Consider the following 17,397-nt stretch of genomic DNA (forward strand, 5'->3'; position numbering starts at 1 on the left):
CTATTTATACACTATCAAAGTTTAAGATCAAAGTTATAATTTGATATCAAGTTTAAGGTCAAATTTATGTATTATGCCTTTATTTATTTATTTATTTTTAAAAAAATTAATAAGTACCTTTTTTTCTAGTTGAAACTACGGATTCAGGGGTGAGTTGTGTTAATATCTCTTTTTTATGCTGTCATTTAGATTTTGACTCCTTTTTTCTTAAAATATAGCTCTTGAGACTAATAATACATTAGAATGTCGTTTACTGCATACAAAACTTTAGACCATTGGAGTAATGTTTGTTCATAAGATTTTCAGTTTACTCAAAATACATCTTTAGACCATGGATTGTAACTACATATTTCTCTTGAATTGTGGCATTTTGCTCTTTTCTCTTCTTTTACAAAAATTAAAATCAATCGCGACTTCATCTTCAAATTCAATTTCATAAATTTCAAATAATGTGAAGAATATTTGAGATATATGGCAAAACACCTAATAATTGTTAGAACTCATTGAAAATATAAGATTTGAGTGTGACTGGCCATTTGATTCATTAATTAACCGTTATCTAACCTTTAATTACTTGAAGCTTTAATTCCTTTATCCTAAACAACTGGAATACTTTATCTTCTAAAAGAATTACTACATCAGTGAAAGGAAGGGGGGGGAAGGGGGAGGGAAAGGGAAATGAAAGTGTAATGAACCAATGTCCCACATTGGAAAAAAAGAGAAATGCTTATAAGCCAATGGGTTCTCCCAGCTACTAGACTAGTCTTTTGGGTTGGGCTCTTCCGTTTGATTTATAACAGAAAGTTAGTTGGAAATAGTTCTATTCCTTTCTTTTGTTCTAAATGAATTTGGGGAAGAGGGTAAATTTCTGAAGAAGGAAAATGTATTCTTTGCCCTAAGACTCTAACTCCATTAAATATAGACACAAGTAATGAACATTTGTGTACAGGCTTGTGGTGCTCATCGTGTAAATATGATTTTACAAATTCACACTGATGCACACATACCCCTCAAATATAAAGCAAAACTATGTTCTTCTGCTTGCCAAGAGAAGAAAAGACTTGCTTCATGGCATATCTTGGCCATTGAGAGTATTTTAAAAAAAGTTAATTATATACATTGTGATCACACTTATTCTGCACGTCCCTTGAACTTTATTAATACTCAGACAACATCGATTTGTGTCAACATTGGTATGTGAGAAAGCCAAACAATGCTCTTTGTGAACAAATCGATAAACCCAACCTGCTGTCATGCTTGTCGTTGTCTAAATTCAGTTATTTGCAGCACAGGCTAGTCCTCATAGTCATCATGTATCCTGAAAACACAATTCAGGATGCTAATGAATAGTGTTGTCATCTGCAAAATTTCAAAAATTGCACGTAGAAGTCCAACTCATTTGTGAAGCTAGTGTGTCGAATGGTTTTTCTGTTTCATGCATCATTGAACTCTAAATATACTATTAGACAGTTATTAAACATCCTGCAAAAACTCATCTAGTCATATATAATACAATTTAAGTATGGAAAATAAAAAATAAAATGAAGAAGGGGAAGATGGTTTACTGTGTCAGCCAAAGGATGGGACACATTTTACTTGCTACATACGGAAAATGTGTCTTGACCGGGAGGAGTTGGCTGATCGCAGCATCTTTGATCTTTCAAGTTTTAAAAATTGCTGATAGTTAAGATTTCACTCAAGAACATCCTAGACGCTGCAAAATATTCTCAGCAACCAACGATGCAAGCAAGAACTGAATCCCATTTACTGTACAAACACCAAGTAATGTATGAGAGAAATCATATAGTAGAGACCATGTACTAAGTATGACACAGTAGATATACCTTGAATAGAGCCATCCTCCGATCACATACACCATAACGCTTCAAAGTCAGACTTGGCATTACCTTATATGCTTGATAAGATCTTCTCAATTCAATAACTAAACCCACCTGCAAAGGAGAAGGCAGAAAGAAGAAATATGTCAGTACGACATCTGAATGACAATGACTATTTTACTATATTGACAAAAGTATAATAGCGGGGACGGACCTACACATAAATTTTGGGTGCTCCAGTACTCACTAAACTCGATGCAGAATAGGTATAATTACATAAAAAATATATGAAAATGAGTATAAATTATATAAAAGCACCCACTAAACAAGAAGTTGGTTAGGTGCACTGGCATTTAAATTGATCTCAAGGCTCTCCACCAGTAGGTGTGTTCGGGTTCAAACCTTGTTGTGGCGATTTTTCATTCTTTTCTGTAGTAAGCACCCACAGTCCTTAAATCCTGAATTCTCCACTGTATAATAGCAGTGATTTATACTAAGTTGATAAAAATTGCTAGACTATAAGAGCTTGTTCTACCCGAAAAACTCTGCCTATATAAGTTTGCGGTTTCAGTTGTACTTTACTTCCTTTCTTATATGGTATAGATATCCACTAATTATGGACTCAAAAATCATGATTGAGCCATGTGTGTCACTGTTATTAGTCCTTTGAAATAGTCCTAAGATTTCATATTTGCCTTGGGAAACTTATAGTTATCTACCAATCAACCCCTCAATATAAATACATTGCGTATGACATTGCAGCGGACAGAGGATTAAATTTTGGCTTGATGCATAGCGAGGTCACATCCCTCATCAAGAGGTGGGAATCGATTCCCTGCTATTTACAATATAGCTTCACACAATGATGCATGTATACTAGAATATCCATCAGATAACTAGATGAGCATTCTATCTATCTATCTATAGAGAGATAGATAGATAGATAAATAAAGAGAGAATTATATCAAAACATAGAGCAGTTAACTAAAGGAACATTCCTCTTAGAAGGAATTGATAAGACTAGAAAATTGACGGTGATCCTGGATAGGCTAGACGACATAGAGACAATTACTGTTTGAGGGGTAGAATGACCACTCAGAGGAGCTATGTTAAAGACCAAAGGAATTGGGTTGGGGGGACCACATTGAGAGAACTTCCAACTGACCAGACTACATCTCTACCTCGTTAAGATAGAGGAGTTATTTTCATTAGACCCAAAGTTGAATTGATACTTGACAAATAATCTGAAAAAGACATATATGGAAGCAATTGTAGGGGTTTTGGTCCTGATTTTTTTACCAAAATAAAGTTTTTACTTTTTCTTGGAAGGTAAATAAAAGTAACAATAATTACTTTTATTTTTCCTAAAAGGAAAATATATTTCTTTTTCATATTTGGCTAACCTCTTTCTTGTAGGAAAGATTTTAGTACTCTATAAATAGAAGACCCCTCTTCTCATACAACAACACAATAGCATCTACAATGTAGTCATTAACGAGTCTTTGTTTAGGGGGAGATTTCTCCCAATAGGTTTAATGTTTTTGATATTAGGTTTTATAATATGTAGGCCAATTGGTCAAAACATATAATAATTTTATGTTTTTTAGTATTATTTTTTTTGTCGTCTGATTTATTGTCTCAAGGTTTGCAAACATTAAGCTTCCGCATGACGCCCTCTCGATTTCGAACCCAACAAGTGGTATCAGAGCCTACGGTTCAAAAATCTAGTGGTTTAGTGAAATGAGATTGAAGACAAGTTCATGACGGTTCAAACCGATTTGCAACTAATTTAATGATAATGAGGATTTTTGTCAAACTACATGTGGAGAACAAGTTTCAACCATATTTTCAACATTCATGTTGCTGCATCTTTAAAAATATAAATAAAATATTACTTTTAAACTAATTTTTAATCATAATATTTTAAACTTTATTTTTAACCATGACAGGCAGCAGTGATGAAATTTTTATGAAAACGAAGTTCATGCATGTGATGTGAAGAAGCGGATCAAGTGAAGAAAATCAAGCTAAAAAGGAGAGATTTGTCAGGGGTTTTTCCTTGATTTTCTTACCAAAATTAAGTTTTTACTATTTTTTGAAAGGAAAATAAAAGTAACCATAATTACTTTTATTTTTTTAAAAAAGAAAAATATAATTCTTTTCCATATTTGTCTAACCTCTTTCTTGGAGGAAAGATTTTGGAACTCTGTAAATAGAAGACCCCTCTTCTCATACAACAACACAATAACATCCACAATGTAGTCATTAAAGAGTCTTTATTTAGGGGAAGATTTCTCTCAATAGGTTTAATGTTTTTGATATTAGGTTTTATAATATGTAGGCCGATTGGCCAAACATATAATAATTTTATGCTTTTTAGTATTATTTTTTTTGTCGTCTGATTTATTGTCTCAGGGTTTGCAAACGTTAAGCTTTCGCATGATGCCCTCTCGATTTCGAACCCAACAGCAGTCCCAATACAAATTAATCAAAATGAAATAAAGTAATATCGATACACAAAACACTAGTGAGAGCTAAAATCGAAACTCAAGGAATTATAAACATATGCTAATAACACTGAAAATGCAGAAGGTCCAAGAATAACCTTTGAGCCTATCTTATAGGGTAGTGAGAGAACGCACAACTATCAACTAATATTCTACCCTAATATGCAACCTCCAAACACTCATATCTAGCATCATGTCCTTAGTAAGGTCAAAATGAAGCAGGTCCTAATAATCATTTCCCCTCAATACTTCTTTGTCCTACCTCTTTATCTCCTAACTCCCACCACTGCCAATACTTTCTCTCTGGGGTATCTGCACTACTCCTTCTCATATATGTAAACCATCTCAATTTTGCTTCCCTTATCTTGTCTACTATGGGAGTCACTACTATCTTGTATCATATCTCATTATTCCTAATATTATCTCTCCTAGTATGGCCACATATTCACCTAAATATTGTTATCTCTATAGACTTTTCATCTTTTAAACCTAAGAGTTGTTAATAGACCAACACTTCATCCTATACAACATAGTATAGGCCAACATTTCATCCTATACAACATAGTCAGTCTAACCACCACTCTGTAGATCTTACCTTTCAGCATGGGTAGTATTTGCTTATAACAAAAGACCCCAAAAGCTAGCCTCCAATTCGCCCATCCCATGTAACACCCCAAAAATTCAAGCTAAGATTAGAACCATGCTTCAAGTACAAACACCATGTGTTGATAGTATGAAAAATGATTTAGACATGTATTCAGGCAACAAGTAACTCCTAACTCTTGTCCAAGTCAAAACCTTTCTTTTCGATTGAGTCCTTGAGAAGTGCCTTGTTATGGTCAACTTCAAACAAGCATAACTTCTATATTCTGAAGTATTTTGTTACGCCTAAGCGCAAATGCAAGTGTACGTGGTCTACCAAGTAGTAAAATGGCCTTTAGAAGCCAAGTATCTGTTACTCAGGGATTTGTATTAAACAACTATCCTATCCTAGTCTCATTATGAATATTAAACAGGTGCAAAAGTAACCTAAAGTGTTTGGAAGACTAAAACTAAAAGTAAACATAAACAATAGGATAAAGTAAGGCTCTTGAATAATAATGGGGAAAGATCCAGGGTTAAGGCACTACGAACAATCCTATTTAGCTAGATAACTTCGTTGGTTTAGTTAAGTATCATGGTTGTTGGTTCGTGTGGTTTATAACATGATCATGGTCTTCCGAACCTATAATCTACTATCTAACTTAGCCTTACAACTACACCATTGAGCGGGGATGCAAGAACTAAGATAAGCACATTTGTGTTTCTTCCCATATATAAACCACATAGAGCGAATTAGGTATATTCCTATTTTAAATGCAAATCATAACTTTAATTAATTGAATGATAATGATTCCATCCCATGTATCCGACATTATATTCTATCGTTCCACCTTCCTGGTTCATAATAGAATTATGCATTTATCCTAAGGGCCGCTAATCTATAGAATAGTAAAAATAAGGATACATGAACAACCATGATGATAATAACATAAACCAACTCAATTAACAAGCTTAAGTACTCATGTTCTTGGCCTCAACCCTAAATGAGGGTGTTTAGCCACTCATGGAATTACAAAGACTAATAGTTAATGAATTCATGTAAAAATCCAAAAGTAAAATAAAATAAAGGAGTAAAAACCCTAAGAGAAGCCTCCTCAAGTGTATTCCAATGCCCCAAGGTCGTCCAAGGTTTTACAAAAGAGTTCGAGTGTCTGATTTACACTTGGAACAAGTTGGCCGAATTAAACTTGCCATCGTGCCACGCCTCTATCGCAGTTCCTAGGAATAAAGGCACACCAATAACACACTGATATATTATAAATTCCATTTCAAATTGCAATCGAGGGCATGGCACACTCTTATAGTGGTGGCTAGGCAGCGTGGTACGCTCTTAAGACTAAAATTTCCAGCTTTTGGCATCGTTTACTCCATGTTTTTGCCTTTTTGTTCCTTGATTTGTGGTAGCTTTTCCTCTCCAAAAACAAATTTTATATCATCTCCTTATCATGTTTATCATCTTACCAAGCTTCCTATAACATAAAACACTACGAATTAGAGCTTTAAACATAATAGAATCCAACAATATGAACTAGAACAACACATAGCTCAAGCTATGATGACTAGTTTTCTATTTTGAACACACCTTAAACATCATAAACACATAGTTTAACACTTATATGCTTATTTATATAAAGATTAACTCATTATGCATACAAGAAGTCCTCAAAACTAAGCTTATTATGCCTAGATAATAACACTTAGGTGCATAAATCTACTTAAGATCATCACCCCACACTTAAAGCCTTGTTCATTATCGAACAACTTTTTACCTTAAGCATCATAAAAAGAAGACTCCAACACTATTACTACAAGCAAGACATTTAAGCAAGCACTACAATGACTACACAATAGCATGTTTTCCAATAAGCATGTCATATACTTTTGAAAACTTATGAGTACTACTTCAAAACACTTTAGCCTCAAGAATTGAATCCACTAGCACTAATCATGTGTGTTACTTAATCAAAGAGAGAATATAAGTCACCTAACTGTCATCGAACATGTGCCCTCACCACAAGAGGGTTACCCAAATTCACCTAACACAGATACAATTTATCATAGGAATGGGTATAAGAATCACATTACACTCACTCTCACAAAGAATTAACATGTCACATAATATGAACCATAGGCTTGCCCTTAGTGTAGTACTCTACTAATATCATAATGTTAAGTCTTAAGATCCAGTAGGTCTTTAAGGGTTGTCATGTAGGCTAGGGGAACCGTAGGAGCTATGCTGACCAGTGATAGTGGCTATCTTCCCTAAGAGCTTTAATACATCACACATAACATTGAACTCTTCTATAACAACCAAACTTTCACCACCTCTACCTTCACACATCTTTTTTGTTTTGCCCCTTCTCATAAAGATAGTTCACATACAGTGGTAAGAGAGTATTTTCTATCCAAACATGATTCAATTTTGATCAATTTATTTTTTTTTTGGTAAATAAAAGTTTTATTTCACCAAGTAATGAGTTTACAAGACTACAGAGAGCCGACCAACTGTCTCTCAAAATGTAAAACAAACAAACTCTAGTAAGCTCACAGTAACAACCTACTGATCCACTGGTCTTATAGGACTACAAGAACCTAAATAAACCTAACTATCTGAAAATACTTCTTCAGGGTATCGAGATTAGTTGTTGTAAAATTGCATTCCACTTTTTTTGTTGTCTACATGTAATGTAAATGCGCACAACATTTATTTGCAAACTCTTTCAGGCATGAATCTCCCGTGATGAAATCTTATTTGGTTCCTTTATCTCCAGATTACATATATCAGCATTGAAAACACACAACATATTATAGCTCTTTTTCCTGCTTTGCCTCTTGCCCAGTTTGCTAGCCAATCTACTTTCTACTCAATCTTCGATGTTCCTTTGAATAACCAGCCATGATAGTAATTTGTACCATAATACTCTGGTTATTGGACATTCAAAGAATAGTTGATCATGTGTTTCTTCAGAATTGTGAAAGTTGACATATAGAGTGTCTATATTGATTCCAAATCTCGCAAGCCTGTCAATTATTGCCAATCTCTTCCATAAAGCAAGCCACAGAATAAAGTTGTGCCTTGGATGAATGCTTGGTTGAAGAATAATTCTCTTCCAGGGAAATTTTGGTATGTCAAGGAGCATGGCTAAAGAAATCTTCTTGATAGAGAATTTCCCTTGCACCTTTAGCTGGTTTAATATATCCTGGAAGTTACCTTGTAAACCAGGTATAAGCATAATTACCCTCCTGGATTAAATCACTTTCCCTACTATCCAAGTAGCATTTTTGGGCTAAAATAGTCTTCTATAGAATCACCCTTGATATAATAGGCATGCACCCATTTGATCTATAAGCGGTCAATTTTTTTAGCTAAAGCCCACACTTGTTTTGCAACCGTTGCTTTGTTTCAGTTGCATAGATTTAATATGTTTATTACATATGCTACCATAGGAAAATATAAATTTTCCCAAGAAACAAATTCTATCTTTGAAAGGGATGTGTGACCAGTCCATAAGAATGCCCTACAGTGAGAATTTATAAGTTTCATGATCTTCTTAAGTAGTATGAATATCTGCTTAAAATACTCCCATGTACAAGTCCATGCTTTTTACATGTTTGATAAAATGCCCATGTTTTTTAGTTGAACCATGATTCAATATCACATTTTAAGTTTAAATGTCATGTTTTAATGATCATTCAGTGATGGTGAGTTTTGAATACCCGATAGCTATGTGTTTTACATAATTTTCAGATTTTCAAGTATGATATAGATAAACCCTAAATATTCCTATTTACTTAATTATTATGATCAAAATGAGCATTATTAGAAATAATATTCATTTAAAGTTAGTTCAGTTCAGTACCAGTGTAAGTTCAGTTGGGAGTAGGATTTAGCACCGAGCGAATCTAGGAATAGGGGTTCACTCACCAGTTAGTACTGGGTCCTTAGTAGCAGTTCATAAGTTTCAGAACTATGCTGCCAGCGTAGAACTATGAGATGTCACCCAAAAGTTTAGGACTGACACTCTCTTAGGGGTCACCCTCCAATTTAGGACTGATTCCTTAGTCCTTCGGGACTTCAGATTAGTGGATCCACACATTCAGTATTAGTACCCATGGTAAGGTACTAACACCCTTCCAACTAGGGTTATAGGTTGGACCCCAATTGTCTCAGATTAGAGTATGTCGGTTATATGATACCTACCACAATCTTAGTACAGTATTCAGTATATATTAAGTTTAAGTCTGCTTGACCAACGCATACAGATTTATAGTCATACAGATTTCAGTCTTTAAGATTACAAATTATTTCAAAAATGTATATATGCTTAGTTGCCTTCTCAGATATTACAGTTTTCATACATTCATGCTCAGTTATTTCATGTTGTTCAGTTAGTCCTTATCTCATTGCACAATACCCCATGCATTTCAACCAGACCTTATTCATATACCAGTCCATTCAAAGTGCTGACTGCATACTCTTCTTTTCCCTATGATGTATTATATCGTAGGTTCGGACGCTCAATTTCCTAACCATGCTTAGACAGTTCAGCATACCCAGCAGCACTAGTGGTGAGTCCTCATCCATCAAGGGCAAGATTGATTATTTAAGTTATATTCAGTCAGTCGGAGTTAGTTGGTGCTTGTCCTATCAACTTCTCAGTCATTCAGTTAGAGGTTATTTAGACAATCAAACAAGTAGACAGTCAGTTAGACACTTATTTAGTTTATTATTCTTTTCTATATTATCAGTTATTTTAAATTGACAGTTAGATTTTAGTACTTCATCAGATATTTCAGACTTGTGGTTCTACCATATTTTTAGTATTTAGATTAGTATTACATTCAACAGACTATTTTCCACACATGTGTAATTGTTACTTTGTTCAGTGCTCATAGCAGGTACTAGCTCATTGGTTAGCTTGTGGTTACTTGTGACTGTAACCACCATTGTCGCAACTAAGGGGTAGCCTCAGGTCATTAAAAAACTTGGTATCATAGCCTAAGGTTTTATAGTGTCCTAGGGGTTTGAAAGTCACATTAAGTAGAGTATTGTGCATGGGTGTGAAGCACGCCACACTTATGAACCAGAGGCTATAAAATATTTTAGGAAACGTTTCCCTTCTTTCAGTATTTATGTCATGCAGATGAGCATGATCTCTATTTAAAGTCTCTTTCTGACTCATTCTTCATTCTTTTTATAAAACATGCCTCCCAGACAAAAGAATAAAAGAAGGGATGGGGACCCGCCCGCATCTCCAACTGTACAGGAAGATCCCCTGAATGACCATGTATCTCACACCGAGTTCAGAGATGTTTTCACTACCTTAGCTCATTCAGTAGTAGCTCAGAACAAGCAACGAGTTGTTTCCCCAGCCAACTTAGTGGTAAATATAGATGCAAGTATGATTCGGGATTTCACCCGAATGAATTCCCCTTTATTTTTAGGATCCAAGTCTGAAGTGGATCTGTAGAAATTTCTTGATATGGTTCAGAAGGTAATTGATATCATGGGTTTCACCTTAAGTGAGAGTGCAGAGCTGGTTGCATATTAGTTGCAGGATGTATCCCACACCTAGTTTAAGCAATAGAAGAAGGACTATAGTTGTCACATCCCGAGGCTACCCCCTAATCACGATAATGGTACTTATGATCACAAGTGACCACAAGCTAACCCATGAGTTAGTACCTGCAATGAGCACTTAGTAAATTGATAATAAATAATATATTCGAAAAAAACTGATAATTCCATAAGGTTTTAACTATCGAAACACGATTAAATCATAGATTTAAAACATATGAAGACATATTGAAAAGATTGATAAAATATCTGATAGACCGACTAACTGTCTGAATATCTGAAAAGCCTCTAACTGATTGACTATGGAGTTGATGGGACGAACCCCCAACTAACTCTAACTAAATGGAAATACTGAACTACTAAGATAAATTGAAATAAAACAATCATGTCCTCGATAGATAAGGACTCACCACGATTGCTGCTATTGATAAGCTGAATTATCTAAGCATGGTAAGGAAACCGTGTGTGTCCGAACCTATGATATAAGACATCATAGTGTGAAGGAAAGTGTGCGATTAGTACTTTGAATGTACTGGTATATGAGATGAGGTTAGGCTGTAATGAAAGGGTTAGATGTACATAAAATAATGATTGGCTGAATAGAATGATATAACTGAGTATGCATGCATTAAAACTGTAATATCTGAGAATGCAAGACAAATCATAAGCAAATTTCTAAAATAATCTATAAACTGAAAAACTGAAGTCTGATAACTGAATAATTGAGGGTCTTTATGCTTTGGTAAAGAAAACCTGAACTAAAACTATATTGAATACTGCACTGAGATTATGGGAGATATTATCTAACTGACATGCCCTAATCTGGGCTAAGTGAGGTCCAACTTGTAACCCCAGTTGGAAGTATGTCAGTACCATGCCATAGGTACTAACAATGGTTGTGTGGATCTACTAAACTAGTGTCCCAAAGGACTAAGGAGTAACTTTTTACTGGCAGGAAACTCATGAGATATGTGCCAACCCTAAGCTGGTAGGAAGACATCTCAAATCTATGCTGGCTACGTGGTTCTGTAACTCAGGGATTGCTACTAAGTGTCAAACCCTAAACCGGCAGGAATGCCCCCATTCCTGGGTTCGTTCAGTGCTAAATCCTACTCCCAACTAAACTGACACTGATTACTGGACTGAACTAAGCATAACTGAACAAACAACTGATCATAATAACTGACTGAATGATAATGCTCATGGTACATCTGAAATCATTCTAAAGATACTAAAATTATTTAAATAGCAAAGTATTGGGTGTTGAAATCCCTCCAGAACTGAATGGAAATAACAATACAGACATATAAAAGCTTTGAAACCATAGTAGGGAATCATTGATAAAATCCAACACTTAGGGGTTTCATCAAACATATGAGAGTCATGAACTTAAGCATGGGAATAGGTAAATCATGTGATAATAACATAATTACAATACTAAAACCATGAGTTAGGGATTTAACATGAAAATTTCATCATTTGAATGTGTAAAGGCTCATTTCATCAAAACACTTGTAAACACAATACATAAATCAAAATTTATAAGAGCTTGATAGAAATAATTCACCATAAACATGTAAAATTCATCATTTACAACATAAAAATGGATTCTTGGACTCCATGGGTGAAAAGGGCCCATGGATGAACATCATACATAACTTAAACCCCTAATCTTGAAAGAAGAATACCAATCTTGAAGCTTTCTTAAAGGTTCTTGGATTTTAGAAGCTTGAATTTTTTGTTTCCTTACAGAGGAAGGAATGGAATTTTATGATTTGGGGAAAGAGTAGGGTTTTCTTTGAGAGGAAATTAGGGAAGATGAGCCAATAATGCCCTAACTGATGTGTTAATTCATGTTTTTACAAATTGATTCAATGGGAAAAGACATAACTACCCCTTAGAAGATTAAATTTGTAACTGGAACATGATTTAATGGGTCATCGCGATGCGATGAGGAGTCCATCGCTATATTGGCCGCAAAGCAATGCTATCATGGTTAGCTGTTGGAATTGAAATCCTAAGACAACCCAATCCTCGTCCAAAAAATTTGAAACTTCCCCGAGATATACTTTATACACCTCTGAACATTAATTAACTCAAAAACCTACGTCTCAGGGTTGGGATGAACAATTTAAAAATCTTCAAAGTTAAGAGGCCAAAAATAAGACTAAGTCCCCAATATTTAGTGAAATTTTCTAGGCTTTAAGCCTCTTATGCATACAACTAGGAAATGAACTAAGCTAACTATAATACGAGGTATTATAATATCTTTCCCTTGGGGAAATTCGTCCTCAAATTAGACTGATTAGACTGAGATTACTAGGGAAACTTAATCCCATGTTGAACATGCATAGCTGAAAACATGATTACATGACAGAGCCTGAAACATGAGACATGAATGAACTAAATTTGTGAATGCATACAAAGACATGAGAATGATTATATAGCTGGAACTGAGAATGGAAAAGAGTCGATCTTAGGAAAACTATTACCTTATGCTGAGTCTGTGTTTTTAGAGAAAAGATGAGGGTACTTGGTACATATATCTTCTTCTAGTTCCCAAGTAACTCCCTCAACAGGCTGATTCCTCCAAAGAACTTTAACCAAGGGAAAGTTTTTGTTCCTTAGTCTCTAAATTTGACGATCAAGGTTCTCGACTGCGATTTCTTCATAAGAAAGGATATCCTGAACATCTGTGCTTTATAAAGGAACTACAACTACTGGATCACTAATAGACTTCCTTAACAGGGAAACATGAAACACTGGATGCACTGATGCCAAATCTACAAGTAACTCAACCTCATAAGCTACCTTTTGAAAATGACTCAAATTCTGTAAGGGCCAACATATTTGGGATTAAGCTTCCCCTTCTTGCCAAATCTCTTCACTTCCTTCATGGGCGAGATTTTCTAATACACTAAATCCCTAAATTCAAACTCAAGATCCCTTCTCCTAACATATGTATAGGATTTGACGACTTTGGGTTGTCTTAAGCCTCTTCTTAATCAACCGAACCTTCTCTATTGCCACACACACCAAATCTGGTCCTATCAAAGTAGCCTTACCTTCCTCAAATAGACCAATAAGAGATTTATATCTCCTCTCATATAGAGCCTCAAACAAAGCCATCTGAATACTAGAGTGATAACTATTATTTTAAGCAAACTCGATCAAAGGTAAGTGATAATCTTAACTACCCTTAAAATCAAGAACACATGCCCTCAACATATCCTCTAGGTTCTAAATGGTCCTCTCTACCTGACCGTTTATCTGAGGATGAAAAATTATACTGAGATGAACTTGGATACCAAGACCTTTCTAAAATACTTTCCAAAAGTGAGAGATAAACTGAGCACCACTATTTAAAATGATTGACAATATGGCTCTATTCAACCTAACCAACTCTCTAATATAGAGCTTGGTGTAATCCTCGACTTAATAAAAAGTGTTAACTGGTAAGAAATGGGTTGATTTGGTCATTCTATATAAAATGACCCATATCGAATCACGCTGACAATGCATATGAGGAAAACCAGTAAAAAATTCATGTTCACATCTTCCCACTTCTAAGTGGGAATACTGAACTCCTATAATATGCCACTAGGCCTCTACTTCTCAACCTTAACCTGCTGATAATTTGAACACTTAGCTACAAACTCTGCAATATTCCTCTTTATACCACTCTACCAGTAGATTTCCCATAAATCACGGTACATCTTAGTGGATCATGGATATATAGAATAATGTGTACTATTTTCTTCTACTAAAATACACTATATCAAACTATCAACACACGGCACACACAACCTACCCTAACATCACAACACACCATCTCCCTCTTGGGAGAAAACCTTCACTTTCTGACCTCTAACTGACTCTTTTAGCTTAACTAAACTAGAATCCCTATCTTGTTTCTCCTTCACTTTGGCAACCAAAGAAGATTCCAAACTATTCTAAACCCAAACACTACCTTCAGTTGAATCAACCAACCAAACACCTAATCTAGCAAGCTTATAAACTTCCTGAACTAACCTCTTCTTATCATTCTCAACATGAGCAACACTACCCATAGACAATCTAATAAGGGCATCTGCTACTACATTATGGAATACCCTATATTTTTCTAGTTCAGTTCAGCTCATAGTACGTACATAAGAGGCTTAGGACCTCAAAATTTAGCTAAGTCTTGGGGACTTTCCTTATTTTTATCCCGTTAACTTCAATGATTTTTAAAGTGACCTTCTCGGCCCCGAGACGTAAGTTTTTGAATTCATTCATATTTGAGGGTGTAAGGAGCATGTCTCAGGTATGTTTCATATTTTTTTGATGAGGAAGGAGGCATGTTTGGATTTTATTTCTAGCAGCTCAATGCGATTACACCGCATCGCAGTGAAAATAGTGATGAAGGGTTTATCGCATTGTGACAAGGCTTAAATAGGTGTTCTAGTTATGAATTTAAATCCCAGAGGGGTAGTCTTGTCTTTTCCTAGCACCCCTTTTCATAAAAGCACATGATTAAACTGGTGTGAGGGAATTATATGCCCAATTTTCACAATTTCTCTCTCAAATAAACCCTAACCTTTCTCCAAATTCATCAATTTAAATCATCTTCCTTTCAAGAAAGCCAAGAACTCAAGTGTTCCAATTTAAGAAAGTTTTCAAGAAAGTTGTTCTCTTTCAAGATTTATGTATTAAAGGTATTTGTGATGTTCATCCATGGACCTTTTTCACCCATGAAGTTCAAGAATCCATTTTTAAGTTTAAAGTTATCATTTTTACATGTTGTTATGAAATATCTATGTGAAGCTATTATGAGTTCTTATTTCAAATCATGTTTACCATGTGTTGTAGTTGGAATTTGTCTATGACACGTTTAAATAGTGATTATCGTATGTTGCATCCTTAAACCATGATTTTAGTATTACAATTAAGTTAGTACCATATGTTTTATGTATTCCCATGCTCAATTCTATGAATTCCAATGTTTGATGAAATGCCAAAGAGAATGATTTTGTAGAATGATTTCCCCATTTTGGTTTGGAAGATTTTACATGCCTTTATTTTTTTTCATTTCATTCAGTGTTGGGGGTTATGAATACTCAAAACTTAGTTGTTTACCTAGTTTTATAATCTTAAAAATAGTTTCAGATAAACCATGAGCCTTGTCATTTAGTTAGTATCATTGCTCAGTTATTCGCTCAGATAAGCTCAGTTTAGTTCAGTAATCAGTGTTTTTTAGTTGGGAGTAGGATTTAACATTGAGCAAATGAAGGATGATAGCTTCCCCGTCAGTTAGGCAAAGTCATTAGTAGTAGTCTCTATATTCTAGAACCACATAGCCAGAGTGGGTTATAAGGAGTCACTCGTCATCTTAGGCTTTACTACCTCCCAGGGGTCACCCGTCAGTTTAGGCTTGACTCCGTCCAAGGATCACCCGTCAGTTTAGACTTGATACCCTAGTTCTTCAGTAGCTTAGTGGATTCACATAGCCATTGTTAGTACCCGTGGCACAGTACTGACACCCTTCTAATTGGGGTCACAGGTTGGACCCCAATCAGCTTAGAATGGGGCATATTAGTTAGATGATACCTCCCATAGTTTTAGTTCAATACTCAGTACAAAATTCAGTGTAGGTTACTTGACCTAGGCATACATATTTTCAGTTACTCAATTATCAGATTTCATTATTTTAGTCTTACATATTATTTGGGAAATGTTATATGCCTGGTCTTGCACTTGTAGTATTTTAGTTTTCATGTATTCTTATATAGTTATCTCATGATATTCAGCTAGTCATTACTTTATATTGAGTTAACCCATGCATTACAGCCTAACCTCATCTCATATATCAGTAAATTCAAAGTACTAATCCCATACTCATTTTTTGCGCTATGATGTCTTATATCATAGGTTCGAATGATCAGTTTCCTGACTGAGCCTAAACAGAATTAGTTAGCCAGCATCAATAGCAGTTGTGAGTCCTCATACTTTAAGGGCGTGTTTATATTTATTTAGTTGAGTTAGCAGTTCATTTATATGGTCAGTCAGAGTTAGTGGGGTGTTTGTCCCATCAACTCCCTAGTCAATTAGTCTTAGAGGCTTTTCAAACATTTTAGACAATCTGTTAGTTTATCAGTTTTATGAGTCATGTTGCACTATTTTTGCAGATATTTTTCCTCAGAGTTTTGACTTAAGTTATACTTTTTAGTACTTAAAACCTTATGGAATTTTCATCTATTTTTCATAAATGTCTTTATTATCAGCATATTATTCAGCGCTTGCAGTAGATAGCAGCTCATGGGTTAGCTTGTGGTCACTTGTGACCATAAGCCCTATATGGCATCCAAGGTGTATTTCTGGGAGTTACAAATTTGGTATCAGATCCTAAGGTTTTAAAGTTTCCTAGGGTGTTCGAAAGCCACATTGAGTAGAGTCTTATGCATGGGTGTAAAGAGCGCCACACTTATGGACAAAAGGCTACAAGACATTTTAGGAAAAGTTTCCCTTTTTTTAGTATTTATGTCGTATGAATGAGCATGATCTCTATTTGAACTCTCTTTTTAATTCACTGTTCCATCCGTTTACATAAAATGCCTCCTAGAAAGACTAACAAAAGAAGAAACAAAAATCAGCCCGCACCTCCTTCTTTTTAGGAAGATCCCCTGAATGAGCATGTCTCTCATGTCGAGTTCAGAGATGCATTCACTACTTTATCCTACTCAGTATCATCTCAAAACAATCAGCAGACCATTATTCCAACCAATCCAGCTCTAATATAGCCACAACTAGGATTTGGGACTTCACCCGTATGAATCCCCCTTAGTTTTTGGGATCTATGTCTAATGAGGATCCACAGAAGTTCCTTGACATA

At 35.1% G+C, this 17,397-nt stretch overlaps 1 long non-coding RNA gene across 1 annotated transcript; it reads right to left on the reverse strand.

Annotated features, from left to right (window-relative positions):
* Nucleotides 1-889: 889 nt before the first annotated feature.
* On the reverse strand, nucleotides 890-2,372 carry LOC107847199. The gene is made up of 3 exons (XR_001667344.2): nucleotides 1,845-2,372; nucleotides 1,566-1,767; nucleotides 890-1,318 (listed from the first exon to the last, which is right to left on the reverse strand). It is a non-coding gene; the product is annotated as an uncharacterized LOC107847199 (long non-coding RNA).
* Nucleotides 2,373-17,397: the final 15,025 nt, after the last annotated feature.

This window comes from Capsicum annuum, unplaced genomic scaffold, assembly GCF_002878395.1.
Source record: "Capsicum annuum cultivar UCD-10X-F1 unplaced genomic scaffold, UCD10Xv1.1 ctg3200, whole genome shotgun sequence".
Lineage (NCBI taxonomy): Eukaryota > Viridiplantae > Streptophyta > Magnoliopsida > Solanales > Solanaceae > Capsicum > Capsicum annuum.